Source organism: Hyla sarda, unplaced genomic scaffold, assembly GCF_029499605.1.
Source record: "Hyla sarda isolate aHylSar1 unplaced genomic scaffold, aHylSar1.hap1 scaffold_534, whole genome shotgun sequence".
Taxonomy (NCBI): domain Eukaryota; kingdom Metazoa; phylum Chordata; class Amphibia; order Anura; family Hylidae; genus Hyla; species Hyla sarda.
The window spans coordinates 61,854-81,523 of NW_026610545.1; the positions used below are offsets into that span (position 1 = coordinate 61,854).

General features: G+C 46.2%; 9 non-coding genes across 9 annotated transcripts; all 9 read left to right on the forward strand.

Moving 5' to 3' along the window:
* The first annotated feature begins 965 nt into the window (after positions 1-965).
* LOC130338993 (U2 spliceosomal RNA) lies at positions 966-1,156 on the forward strand. Its single transcript, XR_008879439.1, has one exon. It is a non-coding gene; the product is annotated as a U2 spliceosomal RNA (small nuclear RNA).
* Positions 1,157-3,242: 2,086 nt separating this feature from the next.
* LOC130338994 (U2 spliceosomal RNA) lies at positions 3,243-3,433 on the forward strand. The gene has a single exon (XR_008879440.1). It is a non-coding gene; the product is annotated as a U2 spliceosomal RNA (small nuclear RNA).
* A 2,072-nt stretch (positions 3,434-5,505) lies between these two features.
* Positions 5,506-5,696, forward strand: LOC130338995 (U2 spliceosomal RNA). Its single transcript, XR_008879441.1, has one exon. It is a non-coding gene; the product is annotated as a U2 spliceosomal RNA (small nuclear RNA).
* A 2,086-nt stretch (positions 5,697-7,782) lies between these two features.
* LOC130338997 (U2 spliceosomal RNA) lies at positions 7,783-7,973 on the forward strand. Its single transcript, XR_008879443.1, has one exon. It is a non-coding gene; the product is annotated as a U2 spliceosomal RNA (small nuclear RNA).
* A 2,106-nt stretch (positions 7,974-10,079) lies between these two features.
* Positions 10,080-10,270, forward strand: LOC130338998 (U2 spliceosomal RNA). Its single transcript, XR_008879444.1, has one exon. It is a non-coding gene; the product is annotated as a U2 spliceosomal RNA (small nuclear RNA).
* Positions 10,271-12,348: 2,078 nt separating this feature from the next.
* Positions 12,349-12,539, forward strand: LOC130338955 (U2 spliceosomal RNA). The gene has a single exon (XR_008879411.1). It is a non-coding gene; the product is annotated as a U2 spliceosomal RNA (small nuclear RNA).
* A 2,090-nt stretch (positions 12,540-14,629) lies between these two features.
* Positions 14,630-14,820, forward strand: LOC130338952 (U2 spliceosomal RNA). Its single transcript, XR_008879408.1, has one exon. It is a non-coding gene; the product is annotated as a U2 spliceosomal RNA (small nuclear RNA).
* Positions 14,821-16,900: 2,080 nt separating this feature from the next.
* On the forward strand, positions 16,901-17,091 carry LOC130338999 (U2 spliceosomal RNA). Its single transcript, XR_008879445.1, has one exon. It is a non-coding gene; the product is annotated as a U2 spliceosomal RNA (small nuclear RNA).
* A 2,088-nt stretch (positions 17,092-19,179) lies between these two features.
* On the forward strand, positions 19,180-19,370 carry LOC130339001 (U2 spliceosomal RNA). The gene has a single exon (XR_008879446.1). It is a non-coding gene; the product is annotated as a U2 spliceosomal RNA (small nuclear RNA).
* Positions 19,371-19,670: the final 300 nt, after the last annotated feature.

Genomic DNA, 19,670 nt, shown 5'->3' on the forward strand with positions numbered 1-19,670 from the left:
AAGAGAAGGGAAAAAAAGGTGGAAATGGGTTTAAAAGTGATTTCGGCGGAGAAATATATATATATATATATATATATATATATATATATATACGCGCACACACACACATATATATAAACGTATTCTCCGTTGAGATATTGCAGCCGCTGCTGTGTCCAGGCCCAGGAGCCTTAGCACTGTGCTGTGATGTCACTCAATACCACTGACATCACTAGGTGTAAACAACATCTCTCCTTTGCTGTGTATGTGACTATGGAGCTGTTTGGTGATGTCGTCTATTATGGCCTTCATAGAAGCAACAGGAGATTGTTGCATCCATCTAGAACCCTCAGAACTACAGTGCTATGATGTCACTCACTTCCACAGGCCTTGCAGAGTGTAAACAACAACAACCCAGCTTTGTTGTGTATGTAACCATAGGGATTTGTGATGTCACCTAGAACCTTCACAGCAGCGACAGCTTTATGAGGAGCATCAGCACTGCTCTGCCTGAGCAGAACCATCACCGCCATAGGTTGTCAAATAACCCGGATTTAACCCACACAGGTAAGTCCAATGGGGTGCAGGCATGTCCTCTATGCTTACAGCTTCCCGTGGGTGTTGGTTTGATACCGTTTGGGGACAGCCAAGGAGGCATCTGCAGGCAACAAAGGTAGGTGTGTGCTTGTGTGTGTGTTTCCTATGCAGATCCTAAGCCCAGTGTCACATGCAAGTAGGAGGAGTAAGAAGGGTTCCTGGCAAATCCGGGTTATGGATTGCATTTAAAAAGGCCCCGTGGGAGTGCAATGGGCCCCTGTCTTGCTGCTTAGCAATAATGGTATGGGTTTAGGTTCTGCTGTGTGTACTGGTGGTTGACTGCCCCCCAGCCCAGAGTGTGCATGGAAAATTGTCTGGCAGCCTCCCTGACAGCAAGCAGTGATAGTGCCCATGAAGGGGACCTTGTTGGGCCCGCCCCTTTCACGGTTATCGCTTCTCGGCCTTTTGGCTAAGATCAAGTGTAGTATCTGTTCTTATCAGTTTAATATCTGATACGTCCCCTATCTGGGGACCATATATTAAATGGATTTTTGAGAACGGGGGCCGATTTCGAAGCTTGCTTCCGTCGCCCTATGCATTGACCCGATATGGCAGTATCTTCGGGTACAGTGCACCACCCCCTTACAGGGTTAAAAAGAAAGATTCCTACTTTCATTGCTACCTGCTTGCTGGCTAGCCAGCTAGCCAGCCCTGTGGGCCTTGCTGCTGCAGCCAAAAAACAAAAGGTGGTGCTGCTGCTGCTGCTTCTGCTGCTTCTGCTTGTGTCTGGCCGCTGTTGGAGCGTCCAGGCACAGGACTTCTGCTGCTGCTGACTAAATGGCCTCCTTAATTGGATCATTTGAGTAGCCAGCACACCTGTGCAGGTAGGGCATGACATGATAGGCAGCTGCCTTGATAGCGGGTGGGTGCTGAATGTTCCTAATTGACAAAATAAGATTAATGCTTATGAAGAAATATAAAATCTCATCCCTTCCCCAATATCGCGCCACACCCCTACCCCTTAATTCCCTGGTTGAACTTGATGGACATATGTCTTTTTTCGACCGTACTAACTATGTAACTATGTAACATAACATGGGGGGGGGGGGGGGGGTCTCCTGGCTGTTCACACAGGTGTGTCATTGCTGTACATTGACCATGCATTGCTTCTGTGGTATTGCAAAGGCAAAGACAAATGCTTCCAGCCATCCATTGCACTAATGGATTGGTCATCAGCTGGCTGTCTATGTCCCGCATCAATATAGACCAAAGTACAGAGGGTTAGGCTATGCTATTGTGCACCTACCTGATGCATCAGAAGGTGCGAGGCCCTTGCTAAATTCTGTGCACAGACTTTGAGATCTATACTTTAGACTGTATCTAAACCTGCTCCAACATGGACTGACATTCTGGCCTACTTTCAGCCGATGCGACTTGTCTGTCGCTGAACAGTCGCTTTTTATGTATTCAGCACCTATGTATAATGTTGTAAAAATGCTCTAGAAGCTAAAGTCGCAGAAATGTCACACATATTTGGCCTGCAACTTTCTGTGCGACAAATTCAGACAGGAAAAATCAGTATAAATCCTTAGAAAATTATCCCCCAGTGTCTCCATCTGCTGGCGGTATTGAATAAGCATTGCTGCACTGATGGGGTATGCATTAGACGAAAAAAAAGAAGAAAAAGAAGAATAATACGCCCAGAAAAGAGGCGAAAAGGAGAAAAACGTAAAAAAACGTGAAAAAAAAGTAAGAGGAAGAGAAGGGAAAAAAAGGTGGAAATGGGTTTAAAAGTGATTTCGGCGGAGAAATATATATATATATATATATATATATATATATATATATATATACGCGCACACACACACATATATATAAACGTATTCTCCGTTGAGATATTGCAGCCGCTGCTGTGTCCAGGCCCAGGAGCCTTAGCACTGTGCTGTGATGTCACTCAATACCACTGACATCACTAGGTGTAAACAACATCTCTCCTTTGCTGTGTATGTGACTATGGAGCTGTTTGGTGATGTCGTCTATTATGGCCTTCATAGAAGCAACAGGAGATTGTTGCATCCATCTAGAACCCTCAGAACTACAGTGCTATGATGTCACTCACTTCCACAGGCCTTGCAGAGTGTAAACAACAACAACCCAGCTTTGTTGTGTATGTAACCATAGGGATTTGTGATGTCACCTAGAACCTACACAGCAGCGACAGCTTTATGAGGAGCATCAGCACTGCTCTGCCTGAGCAGAACCATCACCGCCATAGGTTGTCAAATAACCCGGATTTAACCCACACAGGTAAGTCCAATGGGGTGCAGGCATGTCCTCTATGCTTACAGCTTCCCGTGGGTGTTGGTTTGATACCGTTTGGGGACAGCCAAGGAGGCATCTGCAGGCAACAAAGGTAGGTGTGTGCTTGTGTGTGTGTTTCCTATGCAGATCCTAAGCCCAGTGTCACATGCAAGTAGGAGGAGTAAGAAGGGTTCCTGGCAAATCCGGGTTATGGATTGCATTTAAAAAGGCCCCGTGGGAGTGCAATGGGCCCCTGTCTTGCTGCTTAGCAATAATGGTATGGGTTTAGGTTCTGCTGTGTGTACTGGTGGTTGACTGCCCCCCAGCCCAGAGTGTGCATGGAAAATTGTCTGGCAGCCTCCCTGACAGCAAGCAGTGATAGTGCCCATGAAGGGGACCTTGTTGGGCCCGCCCCTTTCACGGTTATCGCTTCTCGGCCTTTTGGCTAAGATCAAGTGTAGTATCTGTTCTTATCAGTTTAATATCTGATACGTCCCCTATCTGGGGACCATATATTAAATGGATTTTTGAGAACGGGGGCCGATTTCGAAGCTTGCTTCCGTCGCCCTATGCATTGACCCGATATGGCAGTATCTTCGGGTACAGTGCACCACCCCCTTACAGGGTTAAAAAGAAAGATTCCTACTTTCATTGCTACCTGCTTGCTGGCTAGCCAGCTAGCCAGCCCTGTGGGCCTTGCTGCTGCAGCCAAAAAACAAAAGGTGGTGCTGCTGCTGCTGCTTCTGCTGCTTCTGCTTGTGTCTGGCCGCTGTTGGAGCGTCCAGGCACAGGACTTCTGCTGCTGCTGACTAAATGGCCTCCTTAATTGGATCATTTGAGTAGCCAGCACACCTGTGCAGGTAGGGCATGACATGATAGGCAGCTGCCTTGATAGCGGGTGGGTGCTGAATGTTCCTAATTGACAAAATAAGATTAATGCTTATGAAGAAATATAAAATCTCATCCCTTCCCCAATATCGCGCCACACCCCTACCCCTTAATTCCCTGGTTGAACTTGATGGACATATGTCTTTTTTCGACCGTACTAACTATGTAACTATGTAACATAACATGGGGGGGGGGGGGGGGGGTCTCCTGGCTGTTCACACAGGTGTGTCATTGCTGTACATTGACCATGCATTGCTTCTGTGGTATTGCAAAGGCAAAGACAAATGCTTCCAGCCATCCATTGCACTTGGTCATCAGCTGGCTGTCTATGTCCCGCATCAATATAGACCAAAGTACAGAGGGTTAGGCTATGCTATTGTGCACCTACCTGATGCATCAGAAGGTGCGAGGCCCTTGCTAAATTCTGTGCACAGACTTTGAGATCTATACTTTAGACTGTATCTAAACCTGCTCCAACATGGACTGACATTCTGGCCTACTTTCAGCCGATGCGACTTGTCTGTCGCTGAACAGTCGCTTTTTATGTATTCAGCACCTATGTATAATGTTGTAAAAATGCTCTAGAAGCTAAAGTCGCAGAAATGTCACACATATTTGGCCTGCAACTTTCTGTGCGACAAATTCAGACAGGAAAAATCAGTATAAATCCTTAGAAAATTATCCCCCAGTGTCTCCATCTGCTGGCGGTATTGAATAAGCATTGCTGCACTGATGGGGTATGCATTAGACGAAAAAAAAGAAGAAAAAGAAGAATAATACGCCCAGAAAAGAGGCGAAAAGGAGAAAAACGTAAAAAAACGTGAAAAAAAAGTAAGAGGAAGAGAAGGGAAAAAAAGGTGGAAATGGGTTTAAAAGTGATTTCGGCGGAGAAATATATATATATATATATATATATATATATATATACGCGCACACACACACATATATATAAACGTATTCTCCGTTGAGATATTGCAGCCGCTGCTGTGTCCAGGCCCAGGAGCCTTAGCACTGTGCTGTGATGTCACTCAATACCACTGACATCACTAGGTGTAAACAACATCTCTCCTTTGCTGTGTATGTGACTATGGAGCTGTTTGGTGATGTCGTCTATTATGGCCTTCATAGAAGCAACAGGAGATTGTTGCATCCATCTAGAACCCTCAGAACTACAGTGCTATGATGTCACTCACTTCCACAGGCCTTGCAGAGTGTAAACAACAACAACCCAGCTTTGTTGTGTATGTAACCATAGGGATTTGTGATGTCACCTAGAACCTTCACAGCAGCGACAGCTTTATGAGGAGCATCAGCACTGCTCTGCCTGAGCAGAACCATCACCGCCATAGGTTGTCAAATAACCCGGATTTAACCCACACAGGTAAGTCCAATGGGGTGCAGGCATGTCCTCTATGCTTACAGCTTCCCGTGGGTGTTGGTTTGATACCGTTTGGGGACAGCCAAGGAGGCATCTGCAGGCAACAAAGGTAGGTGTGTGCTTGTGTGTGTGTTTCCTATGCAGATCCTAAGCCCAGTGTCACATGCAAGTAGGAGGAGTAAGAAGGGTTCCTGGCAAATCCGGGTTATGGATTGCATTTAAAAAGGCCCCGTGGGAGTGCAATGGGCCCCTGTCTTGCTGCTTAGCAATAATGGTATGGGTTTAGGTTCTGCTGTGTGTACTGGTGGTTGACTGCCCCCCAGCCCAGAGTGTGCATGGAAAATTGTCTGGCAGCCTCCCTGACAGCAAGCAGTGATAGTGCCCATGAAGGGGACCTTGTTGGGCCCGCCCCTTTCACGGTTATCGCTTCTCGGCCTTTTGGCTAAGATCAAGTGTAGTATCTGTTCTTATCAGTTTAATATCTGATACGTCCCCTATCTGGGGACCATATATTAAATGGATTTTTGAGAACGGGGGCCGATTTCGAAGCTTGCTTCCGTCGCCCTATGCATTGACCCGATATGGCAGTATCTTCGGGTACAGTGCACCACCCCCTTACAGGGTTAAAAAGAAAGATTCCTACTTTCATTGCTACCTGCTTGCTGGCTAGCCAGCTAGCCAGCCCTGTGGGCCTTGCTGCTGCAGCCAAAAAACAAAAGGTGGTGCTGCTGCTGCTGCTTCTGCTGCTTCTGCTTGTGTCTGGCCGCTGTTGGAGCGTCCAGGCACAGGACTTCTGCTGCTGCTGACTAAATGGCCTCCTTAATTGGATCATTTGAGTAGCCAGCACACCTGTGCAGGTAGGGCATGACATGATAGGCAGCTGCCTTGATAGCGGGTGGGTGCTGAATGTTCCTAATTGACAAAATAAGATTAATGCTTATGAAGAAATATAAAATCTCATCCCTTCCCCAATATCGCGCCACACCCCTACCCCTTAATTCCCTGGTTGAACTTGATGGACATATGTCTTTTTTCGACCGTACTAACTATGTAACTATGTAACATAACATGGGGGGGGGGGGGGGGGTCTCCTGGCTGTTCACACAGGTGTGTCATTGCTGTACATTGACCATGCATTGCTTCTGTGGTATTGCAAAGGCAAAGACAAATGCTTCCAGCCATCCATTGCACTAATGGATTGGTCATCAGCTGGCTGTCTATGTCCCGCATCAATATAGACCAAAGTACAGAGGGTTAGGCTATGCTATTGTGCACCTACCTGATGCATCAGAAGGTGCGAGGCCCTTGCTAAATTCTGTGCACAGACTTTGAGATCTATACTTTAGACTGTATCTAAACCTGCTCCAACATGGACTGACATTCTGGCCTACTTTCAGCCGATGCGACTTGTCTGTCGCTGAACAGTCGCTTTTTATGTATTCAGCACCTATGTATAATGTTGTAAAAATGCTCTAGAAGCTAAAGTCGCAGAAATGTCACACATATTTGGCCTGCAACTTTCTGTGCGACAAATTCAGACAGGAAAAATCAGTATAAATCCTTAGAAAATTATCCCCCAGTGTCTCCATCTGCTGGCGGTATTGAATAAGCATTGCTGCACTGATGGGGTATGCATTAGACGAAAAAAAAGAAGAAAAAGAAGAATAATACGCCCAGAAAAGAGGCGAAAAGGAGAAAAACGTAAAAAAACGTGAAAAAAAAGTAAGAGGAAGAGAAGGGAAAAAAAGGTGGAAATGGGTTTAAAAGTGATTTCGGCGGAGAAATATATATATATATATATATATATATATATATATATATATATACGCGCACACACACACATATATATAAACGTATTCTCCGTTGAGATATTGCAGCCGCTGCTGTGTCCAGGCCCAGGAGCCTTAGCACTGTGCTGTGATGTCACTCAATACCACTGACATCACTAGGTGTAAACAACATCTCTCCTTTGCTGTGTATGTGACTATGGAGCTGTTTGGTGATGTCGTCTATTATGGCCTTCATAGAAGCAACAGGAGATTGTTGCATCCATCTAGAACCCTCAGAACTACAGTGCTATGATGTCACTCACTTCCACAGGCCTTGCAGAGTGTAAACAACAACAACCCAGCTTTGTTGTGTATGTAACCATAGGGATTTGTGATGTCACCTAGAACCTACACAGCAGCGACAGCTTTATGAGGAGCATCAGCACTGCTCTGCCTGAGCAGAACCATCACCGCCATAGGTTGTCAAATAACCCGGATTTAACCCACACAGGTAAGTCCAATGGGGTGCAGGCATGTCCTCTATGCTTACAGCTTCCCGTGGGTGTTGGTTTGATACCGTTTGGGGACAGCCAAGGAGGCATCTGCAGGCAACAAAGGTAGGTGTGTGCTTGTGTGTGTGTTTCCTATGCAGATCCTAAGCCCAGTGTCACATGCAAGTAGGAGGAGTAAGAAGGGTTCCTGGCAAATCCGGGTTATGGATTGCATTTAAAAAGGCCCCGTGGGAGTGCAATGGGCCCCTGTCTTGCTGCTTAGCAATAATGGTATGGGTTTAGGTTCTGCTGTGTGTACTGGTGGTTGACTGCCCCCCAGCCCAGAGTGTGCATGGAAAATTGTCTGGCAGCCTCCCTGACAGCAAGCAGTGATAGTGCCCATGAAGGGGACCTTGTTGGGCCCGCCCCTTTCACGGTTATCGCTTCTCGGCCTTTTGGCTAAGATCAAGTGTAGTATCTGTTCTTATCAGTTTAATATCTGATACGTCCCCTATCTGGGGACCATATATTAAATGGATTTTTGAGAACGGGGGCCGATTTCGAAGCTTGCTTCCGTCGCCCTATGCATTGACCCGATATGGCAGTATCTTCGGGTACAGTGCACCACCCCCTTACAGGGTTAAAAAGAAAGATTCCTACTTTCATTGCTACCTGCTTGCTGGCTAGCCAGCTAGCCAGCCCTGTGGGCCTTGCTGCTGCAGCCAAAAAACAAAAGGTGGTGCTGCTGCTGCTGCTTCTGCTGCTTCTGCTTGTGTCTGGCCGCTGTTGGAGCGTCCAGGCACAGGACTTCTGCTGCTGCTGACTAAATGGCCTCCTTAATTGGATCATTTGAGTAGCCAGCACACCTGTGCAGGTAGGGCATGACATGATAGGCAGCTGCCTTGATAGCGGGTGGGTGCTGAATGTTCCTAATTGACAAAATAAGATTAATGCTTATGAAGAAATATAAAATCTCATCCCTTCCCCAATATCGCGCCACACCCCTACCCCTTAATTCCCTGGTTGAACTTGATGGACATATGTCTTTTTTCGACCGTACTAACTATGTAACTATGTAACATAACATGGGGGGGGGGGGGGGGGGGGGTCTCCTGGCTGTTCACACAGGTGTGTCATTGCTGTACATTGACCATGCATTGCTTCTGTGGTATTGCAAAGGCAAAGACAAATGCTTCCAGCCATCCATTGCACTAATGGATTGGTCATCAGCTGGCTGTCTATGTCCCGCATCAATATAGACCAAAGTACAGAGGGTTAGGCTATGCTATTGTGCACCTACCTGATGCATCAGAAGGTGCGAGGCCCTTGCTAAATTCTGTGCACAGACTTTGAGATCTATACTTTAGACTGTATCTAAACCTGCTCCAACATGGACTGACATTCTGGCCTACTTTCAGCCGATGCGACTTGTCTGTCGCTGAACAGTCGCTTTTTATGTATTCAGCACCTATGTATAATGTTGTAAAAATGCTCTAGAAGCTAAAGTCGCAGAAATGTCACACATATTTGGCCTGCAACTTTCTGTGCGACAAATTCAGACAGGAAAAATCAGTATAAATCCTTAGAAAATTATCCCCCAGTGTCTCCATCTGCTGGCGGTATTGAATAAGCATTGCTGCACTGATGGGGTATGCATTAGACGAAAAAAAAGAAGAAAAAGAAGAATAATACGCCCAGAAAAGAGGCGAAAAGGAGAAAAACGTAAAAAAACGTGAAAAAAAAGTAAGAGGAAGAGAAGGGAAAAAAAGGTGGAAATGGGTTTAAAAGTGATTTCGGCGGAGAAATATATATATATATATATATATATATATATATATATATATATATATATATATATATATATACGCGCACACACACACATATATATAAACGTATTCTCCGTTGAGATATTGCAGCCGCTGCTGTGTCCAGGCCCAGGAGCCTTAGCACTGTGCTGTGATGTCACTCAATACCACTGACATCACTAGGTGTAAACAACATCTCTCCTTTGCTGTGTATGTGACTATGGAGCTGTTTGGTGATGTCGTCTATTATGGCCTTCATAGAAGCAACAGGAGATTGTTGCATCCATCTAGAACCCTCAGAACTACAGTGCTATGATGTCACTCACTTCCACAGGCCTTGCAGAGTGTAAACAACAACAACCCAGCTTTGTTGTGTATGTAACCATAGGGATTTGTGATGTCACCTAGAACCTTCACAGCAGCGACAGCTTTATGAGGAGCATCAGCACTGCTCTGCCTGAGCAGAACCATCACCGCCATAGGTTGTCAAATAACCCGGATTTAACCCACACAGGTAAGTCCAATGGTGCAGGCATGTCCTCTATGCTTACAGCTTCCCGTGGGTGTTGGTTTGATACCGTTTGGGGACAGCCAAGGAGGCATCTGCAGGCAACAAAGGTAGGTGTGTGCTTGTGTGTGTGTTTCCTATGCAGATCCTAAGCCCAGTGTCACATGCAAGTAGGAGGAGTAAGAAGGGTTCCTGGCAAATCCGGGTTATGGATTGCATTTAAAAAGGCCCCGTGGGAGTGCAATGGGCCCCTGTCTTGCTGCTTAGCAATAATGGTATGGGTTTAGGTTCTGCTGTGTGTACTGGTGGTTGACTGCCCCCCAGCCCAGAGTGTGCATGGAAAATTGTCTGGCAGCCTCCCTGACAGCAAGCAGTGATAGTGCCCATGAAGGGGACCTTGTTGGGCCCGCCCCTTTCACGGTTATCGCTTCTCGGCCTTTTGGCTAAGATCAAGTGTAGTATCTGTTCTTATCAGTTTAATATCTGATACGTCCCCTATCTGGGGACCATATATTAAATGGATTTTTGAGAACGGGGGCCGATTTCGAAGCTTGCTTCCGTCGCCCTATGCATTGACCCGATATGGCAGTATCTTCGGGTACAGTGCACCACCCCCTTACAGGGTTAAAAAGAAAGATTCCTACTTTCATTGCTACCTGCTTGCTGGCTAGCCAGCTAGCCAGCCCTGTGGGCCTTGCTGCTGCAGCCAAAAAACAAAAGGTGGTGCTGCTGCTGCTGCTTCTGCTGCTTCTGCTTGTGTCTGGCCACTGTTGGAGCGTCCAGGCACAGGACTTCTGCTGCTGCTGACTAAATGGCCTCCTTAATTGGATCATTTGAGTAGCCAGCACACCTGTGCAGGTAGGGCATGACATGATAGGCAGCTGCCTTGATAGCGGGTGGGTGCTGAATGTTCCTAATTGACAAAATAAGATTAATGCTTATGAAGAAATATAAAATCTCATCCCTTCCCCAATATCGCGCCACACCCCTACCCCTTAATTCCCTGGTTGAACTTGATGGACATATGTCTTTTTTCGACCGTACTAACTATGTAACTATGTAACATAACATGGGGGGGGGTCTCCTGGCTGTTCACACAGGTGTGTCATTGCTGTACATTGACCATGCATTGCTTCTGTGGTATTGCAAAGGCAAAGACAAATGCTTCCAGCCATCCATTGCACTAATGGATTGGTCATCAGCTGGCTGTCTATGTCCCGCATCAATATAGACCAAAGTACAGAGGGTTAGGCTATGCTATTGTGCACCTACCTGATGCATCAGAAGGTGCGAGGCCCTTGCTAAATTCTGTGCACAGACTTTGAGATCTATACTTTAGACTGTATCTAAACCTGCTCCAACATGGACTGACATTCTGGCCTACTTTCAGCCGATGCGACTTGTCTGTCGCTGAACAGTCGCTTTTTATGTATTCAGCACCTATGTATAATGTTGTAAAAATGCTCTAGAAGCTAAAGTCCTAGAAATGTCACACATATTTGGCCTGCAACTTTCTGTGCGACAAATTCAGACAGGAAAAATCAGTATAAATCCTTAGAAAATTATCCCCCAGTGTCTCCATCTGCTGGCGGTATTGAATAAGCATTGCTGCACTGATGGGGTATGCATTAGACGAAAAAAAAGAAGAAAAAGAAGAATAATACGCCCAGAAAAGAGGCGAAAAGGAGAAAAACGTAAAAAAACATGAAAAAAAAGTAAGAGGAAGAGAAGGGAAAAAAAGGTGGAAATGGGTTTAAAAGTGATTTCGGCGGAGAAATATATATATATATATATATATATATATATATATATATATATACGCGCACACACACACATATATATAAACGTATTCTCCGTTGAGATATTGCAGCCGCTGCTGTGTCCAGGCCCAGGAGCCTTAGCACTGTGCTGTGATGTCACTCAATACCACTGACATCACTAGGTGTAAACAACATCTCTCCTTTGCTGTGTATGTGACTATGGAGCTGTTTGGTGATGTCGTCTATTATGGCCTTCATAGAAGCAACAGGAGATTGTTGCATCCATCTAGAACCCTCAGAACTACAGTGCTATGATGTCACTCACTTCCACAGGCCTTGCAGAGTGTAAACAACAACAACCCAGCTTTGTTGTGTATGTAACCATAGGGATTTGTGATGTCACCTAGAACCTTCACAGCAGCGACAGCTTTATGAGGAGCATCAGCACTGCTCTGCCTGAGCAGAACCATCACCGCCATAGGTTGTCAAATAACCCGGATTTAACCCACACAGGTAAGTCCAATGGGGTGCAGGCATGTCCTCTATGCTTACAGCTTCCCGTGGGTGTTGGTTTGATACCGTTTGGGGACAGCCAAGGAGGCATCTGCAGGCAACAAAGGTAGGTGTGTGCTTGTGTGTGTGTTTCCTATGCAGATCCTAAGCCCAGTGTCACATGCAAGTAGGAGGAGTAAGAAGGGTTCCTGGCAAATCCGGGTTATGGATTGCATTTAAAAAGGCCCCGTGGGAGTGCAATGGGCCCCTGTCTTGCTGCTTAGCAATAATGGTATGGGTTTAGGTTCTGCTGTGTGTACTGGTGGTTGACTGCCCCCCAGCCCAGAGTGTGCATGGAAAATTGTCTGGCAGCCTCCCTGACAGCAAGCAGTGATAGTGCCCATGAAGGGGACCTTGTTGGGCCCGCCCCTTTCACGGTTATCGCTTCTCGGCCTTTTGGCTAAGATCAAGTGTAGTATCTGTTCTTATCAGTTTAATATCTGATACATCCCCTATCTGGGGACCATATATTAAATGGATTTTTGAGAACGGGGGCCGATTTCGAAGCTTGCTTCCGTCGCCCTATGCATTGACCCGATATGGCAGTATCTTCGGGTACAGTGCACCACCCCCTTACAGGGTTAAAAAGAAAGATTCCTACTTTCATTGCTACCTGCTTGCTGGCTAGCCAGCTAGCCAGCCCTGTGGGCCTTGCTGCTGCAGCCAAAAAACAAAAGGTGGTGCTGCTGCTGCTGCTTCTGCTGCTTCTGCTTGTGTCTGGCCGCTGTTGGAGCGTCCAGGCACAGGACTTCTGCTGCTGCTGACTAAATGGCCTCCTTAATTGGATCATTTGAGTAGCCAGCACACCTGTGCAGGTAGGGCATGACATGATAGGCAGCTGCCTTGATAGCGGGTGGGTGCTGAATGTTCCTAATTGACAAAATAAGATTAATGCTTATGAAGAAATATAAAATCTCATCCCTTCCCCAATATCGCGCCACACCCCTACCCCTTAATTCCCTGGTTGAACTTGATGGACATATGTCTTTTTTCGACCGTACTAACTATGTAACTATGTAACATAACATGGGGGGGGGGGGGGGGGTCTCCTGGCTGTTCACACAGGTGTGTCATTGCTGTACATTGACCATGCATTGCTTCTGTGGTATTGCAAAGGCAAAGACAAATGCTTCCAGCCATCCATTGCACTAATGGATTGGTCATTAGCTGGCTGTCTATGTCCCGCATCAATATAGACCAAAGTACAGAGGGTTAGGCTATGCTATTGTGCACCTACCTGATGCATCAGAAGGTGCGAGGCCCTTGCTAAATTCTGTGCACAGACTTTGAGATCTATACTTTAGACTGTATCTAAACCTGCTCCAACATGGACTGACATTCTGGCCTACTTTCAGCCGATGCGACTTGTCTGTCGCTGAACAGTCGCTTTTTATGTATTCAGCACCTATGTATAATGTTGTAAAAATGCTCTAGAAGCTAAAGTCGCAGAAATGTCACACATATTTGGCCTGCAACTTTCTGTGCGACAAATTCAGACAGGAAAAATCAGTATAAATCCTTAGAAAATTATCCCCCAGTGTCTCCATCTGCTGGCGGTATTGAATAAGCATTGCTGCACTGATGGGGTATGCATTAGACGAAAAAAAAGAAGAAAAAGAAGAATAATACGCCCAGAAAAGAGGCGAAAAGGAGAAAAACGTAAAAAAACGTGAAAAAAAAGTAAGAGGAAGAGAAGGGAAAAAAAGGTGGAAATGGGTTTAAAAGTGATTTCGGCGGAGAAATATATATATATATATATATATATATATATATATATATATATATATACGCGCACACACACACATATATATAAACGTATTCTCCGTTGAGATATTGCAGCCGCTGATGTGTCCAGGCCCAGGAGCCTTAGCACTGTGCTGTGATGTCACTCAATACCACTGACATCACTAGGTGTAAACAACATCTCTCCTTTGCTGTGTATGTGACTATGGAGCTGTTTGGTGATGTCGTCTATTATGGCCTTCATAGAAGCAACAGGAGATTGTTGCATCCATCTAGAACCCTCAGAACTACAGTGCTATGATGTCACTCACTTCCACAGGCCTTGCAGAGTGTAAACAACAACAACCCAGCTTTGTTGTGTATGTAACCATAGGGATTTGTGATGTCACCTAGAACCTTCACAGCAGCGACAGCTTTATGAGGAGCATCAGCACTGCTCTGCCTGAGCAGAACCATCACCGCCATAGGTTGTCAAATAACCCGGATTTAACCCACACAGGTAAGTCCAATGGGGTGCAGGCATGTCCTCTATGCTTACAGCTTCCCGTGGGTGTTGGTTTGATACCGTTTGGGGACAGCCAAGGAGGCATCTGCAGGCAACAAAGGTAGGTGTGTGCTTGTGTGTGTGTTTCCTATGCAGATCCTAAGCCCAGTGTCACATGCAAGTAGGAGGAGTAAGAAGGGTTCCTGGCAAATCCGGGTTATGGATTGCATTTAAAAAGGCCCCGTGGGAGTGCAATGGGCCCCTGTCTTGCTGCTTAGCAATAATGGTATGGGTTTAGGTTCTGCTGTGTGTACTGGTGGTTGACTGCCCCCCAGCCCAGAGTGTGCATGGAAAATTGTCTGGCAGCCTCCCTGACAGCAAGCAGTGATAGTGCCCATGAAGGGGACCTTGTTGGGCCCGCCCCTTTCACGGTTATTGCTTCTCGGCCTTTTGGCTAAGATCAAGTGTAGTATCTGTTCTTATCAGTTTAATATCTGATACGTCCCCTATCTGGGGACCATATATTAAATGGATTTTTGAGAACGGGGGCCGATTTCGAAGCTTGCTTCCGTCGCCCTATGCATTGACCCGATATGGCAGTATCTTCGGGTACAGTGCACCACCCCCTTACAGGGTTAAAAAGAAAGATTCCTACTTTCATTGCTACCTGCTTGCTGGCTAGCCAGCTAGCCAGCCCTGTGGGCCTTGCTGCTGCAGCCAAAAAACAAAAGGTGGTGCTGCTGCTGCTGCTTCTGCTGCTTCTGCTTGTGTCTGGCCGCTGTTGGAGCGTCCAGGCACAGGACTTCTGCTGCTGCTGACTAAATGGCCTCCTTAATTGGATCATTTGAGTAGCCAGCACACCTGTGCAGGTAGGGCATGACATGATAGGCAGCTGCCTTGATAGCGGGTGGGTGCTGAATGTTCCTAATTGACAAAATAAGATTAATGCTTATGAAGAAATATAAAATCTCATCCCTTCCCCAATATCGCGCCACACCCCTACCCCTTAATTCCCTGGTTGAACTTGATGGACATATGTCTTTTTTCGACCGTACTAACTATGTAACTATGTAACATAACATGGGGGGGGGGGGGGGGGGGTCTCCTGGCTGTTCACACAGGTGTGTCATTGCTGTACATTGACCATGCATTGCTTCTGTGGTATTGCAAAGGCAAAGACAAATGCTTCCAGCCATCCATTGCACTAATGGATTGGTCATCAGCTGGCTGTCTATGTCCCGCATCAATATAGACCAAAGTACAGAGGGTTAGGCTATGCTATTGTGCACCTACCTGATGCATCAGAAGGTGCGAGGCCCTTGCTAAATTCTGTGCACAGACTTTGAGATCTATACTTTAGACTGTATCTAAACCTGCTCCAACATGGACTGACATTCTGGCCTACTTTCAGCCGATGCGACTTGTCTGTCGCTGAACAGTCGCTTTTTATGTATTCAGCACCTATGTATAATGTTGTAAAAATGCTCTAGAAGCTAAAGTCGCAGAAATGTCACACATATTTGGCCTGCAACTTTCTGTGCGACAAATTCAGACAGGAAAAATCAGTATAAATCCTTAGAAAATTATCCCCCAGTGTCTCCATCTGCTGGCGGTATTGAATAAGCATTGCTGCACTGATGGGGTATGCATTAGACGAAAAAAAAGAAGAAAAAGAAGAATAATACGCCCAGAAAAGAGGCGAAAAGGAGAAAAACGTAAAAAAACGTGAAAAAAAAGTAAGAGGAAGAGAAGGGAAAAAAAGGTGGAAATGGGTTTAAAAGTGATTTCGGCGGAGAAATATATATATATATATATATATATATATATATATATGCGCACACACACACATATATATAAACGTATTCTCCGTTGAGATATTGCAGCCGCTGCTGTGTCCAGGCCCAGGAGCCTTAGCACTGTGCTGTGATGTCACTCAATACCACTGACATCACTAGGTGTAAACAACATCTCTCCTTTGCTGTGTATGTGACTATGGAGCTGTTTGGTGATGTCGTCTATTATGGCCTTCATAGAAGCAACAGGAGATTGTTGCATCCATCTAGAACCCTCAGAACTACAGTGCTATGATGTCACTGACTTCCACAGGCCTTGCAGAGTGTAAACAACAACAACCCAGCTTTGTTGTGTATGTAACCATAGGGATTTGTGATGTCACCTAGAACCTTCACAGCAGCGACAGCTTTATGAGGAGCATCAGCACTGCTCTGCCTGAGCAGAACCATCACCGCCATAGGTTGTCAAATAACCCGGATTTAACCCACACAGGTAAGTCCAATGGGGTGCAGGCATGTCCTCTATGCTTACAGCTTCCCGTGGGTGTTGGTTTGATACCGTTTGGGGACAGCCAAGGAGGCATCTGCAGGCAACAAAGGTAGGTGTGTGCTTGTGTGTGTGTTTCCTATGCAGATCCTAAGCCCAGTGTCACATGCAAGTAGGAGGAGTAAGAAGGGTTCCTGGCAAATCCGGGTTATGGATTGCATTTAAAAAGGCCCCGTGGGAGTGCAATGGGCCCCTGTCTTGCTGCTTAGCAATAATGGTATGGGTTTAGGTTCTGCTGTGTGTACTGGTGGTTGACTGCCCCCCAGCCCAGAGTGTGCATGGAAAATTGTCTGGCAGCCTCCCTGACAGCAAGCAGTGATAGTGCCCATGAAGGGGACCTTGTTGGGCCCGCCCCTTTCACGGTTATCGCTTCTCGGCCTTTTGGCTAAGATCAAGTGTAGTATCTGTTCTTATCAGTTTAATATCTGATACGTCCCCTATCTGGGGACCATATATTAAATGGATTTTTGAGAACGGGGGCCGATTTCGAAGCTTGCTTCCGTCGCCCTATGCATTGACCCGATATGGCAGTATCTTCGGGTACAGTGCACCACCCCCTTACAGGGTTAAAAAGAAAGATTCCTACTTTCATTGCTACCTGCTTGCTGGCTAGCCAGCTAGCCAGCCCTGTGGGCCTTGCTGCTGCAGCCAAAAAACAAAAGGTGGTGCTGCTTCTGCTGCTTCTGCTTGTGTCTGGCCGCTGTTGGAGCGTCCAGGCACAGGACTTCTGCTGCTGCTGACTAAATGGCCTCCTTAATTGGATCATTTGAGTAGCCAGCACACCTGTGCAGGTAGGGCATGACATGATAGGCAGCTGCCTTGATAGCGGGTGGGTGCTGAATGTTCCTAATTGACAAAATAAGATTAATGCTTATGAAGAAATATAAAATCTCATCCCTTCCCCAATATCGCGCCACACCCCTACCCCTTAATTCCCTGGTTGAACTTGATGGACATATGTCTTTTTTCGACCGTACTAACTATGTAACTATGTAACATAACATGGGGGGGGGGGGTCTCCTGGCTGTTCACACAGGTGTGTCATTGCTGTACATTGACCATGCATTGCTTCTGTGGTATTGCAAAGGCAAAGACAAATGCTTCCAGCCATCCATTGCACTAATGGATTGGTCATCAGCTGGCTGTCTATGTCCCGCATCAATATAGACCAAAGTACAGAGGGTTAGGCTATGCTATTGTGCACCTACCTGATGCATCAGAAGGTGCGAGGCCCTTGCTAAATTCTGTGCACAGACTTTGAGATCTATACTTTAGACTGTATCTAAACCTGCTCCAACATGGACTGACATTCTGGCCTACTTTCAGCCGATGCGACTTGTCTGTCGCTGAACAGTCGCTTTTTATGTATTCAGCACCTATGTATAATGTTGTAAAAATGCTCTAGAAGCTAAAGTCGCAGAAATGTCACACATATTTGGCCTGCAACTTTCTGTGCGACAAATTCAGACAGGAAAAATCAGTATAAATCCTTAGAAAATTATCCCCCAGTGTCTCCATCTGCTGGCGGTATTGAATAAGCATTGCTGCACTGATGGGGTATGCATTAGACGAAAAAAAAGAAGAAAAAGAAGAATAATACGCCCAGAAAAGAGGCGAAAAGGAGAAAAACGTAAAAAAACTTGAAAAAAAAGTAAGAGGAAGAGAAGGGAAAAAAAGGTGGAAATGGGTTTAAAAGTGATTTCGGCGGAGAAATATATATATATATATATATATATATATATATATATATATATATATATATATATATATACGCGCACACACACACATATATATAAACGTATTCTCCGTTGAGATATTGCAGCCGCTGCTGTGTCCAGGCCCAGGAGCCTTAGCACTGTGCTGTGATGTCACTCAATACCACTGACATCACTAGGTGTAAACAACATCTCTCCTTTGCTGTGTATGTGACTATGGAGCTGTTTGGTGATGTCGTCTATTATGGCCTTCATAGAAGCAACAGGAGATTGTTGCATCCATCTAGAACCCTCAGAACTACAGTGCTATGATGTCACTCACTTCCACAGGCCTTGCAGAGTGTAAACAACAACAACCCAGCTTTGTTGTGTATGTAACCATAGGGATTTGTGATGTCACCTAGAACCTTCACAGCAGCGACAGCTTTATGAGGAGCATCAGCACTGCTCTGCCTGAGCAGAACCATCACCGCCATAGGTTGTCAAATAACCCGGATTTAACCCACACAGGTAAGTCCAATGGGGTGCAGGCATGTCCTCTATGCTTACAGCTTCCCGTGGGTGTTGGTTTGATACCGTTTGGGGACAGCCAAGGAGGCATCTGCAGGCAACAAAGGTAGGTGTGTGCTTGTGTGTGTGTTTCCTATGCAGATCCTAAGCCCAGTGTCACATGCAAGTAGGAGGAGTAAGAAGGGTTCCTGGCAAATCCGGGTTATGGATTGCATTTAAAAAGGCCCCGTGGGAGTGCAATGGGCCCCTGTCTTGCTGCTTAGCAATAATGGTATGGGTTTAGGTTCTGCTGTGTGTACTGGTGGTTGACTGCCCCCCAGCCCAGAGTGTGCATGGAAAATTGTCTGGCAGCCTCCCTGACAGCAAGCAGTGATAGTGCCCATGAAGGGGACCTTGTTGGGCCCGCCCCTTTCACGGTTATCGCTTCTCGGCCTTTTGGCTAAGATCAAGTGTAGTATCTGTTCTTATCAGTTTAATATCTGATACGTCCCCTATCTGGGGACCATATATTAAATGGATTTTTGAGAACGGGGGCCGATTTCGAAGCTTGCTTCCGTCGCCCTATGCATTGACCCGATATGGCAGTATCTTCGGGTACAGTGCACCACCCCCTTACAGGGTTAAAAAGAAAGATTCCTACTTTCATTGCTACCTGCTTGCTGGCTAGCCAGCTAGCCAGCCCTGTGGGCCTTGCTGCTGCAGCCAAAAAACAAAAGGTGGTGCTGCTGCTGCTGCTTCTGCTGCTTCTGCTTGTGTCTGGCCGCTGTTGGAGCGTCCAGGCACAGGACTTCTGCTGCTGCTGACTAAATGGCCTCCTTAATTGGATCATTTGAGTAGTCAGCACACCTGTGCAGGTAGGGCATGACATGATAGGCAGCTGCCTTGATAGCGGGTGGGTGCTGAATGTTCC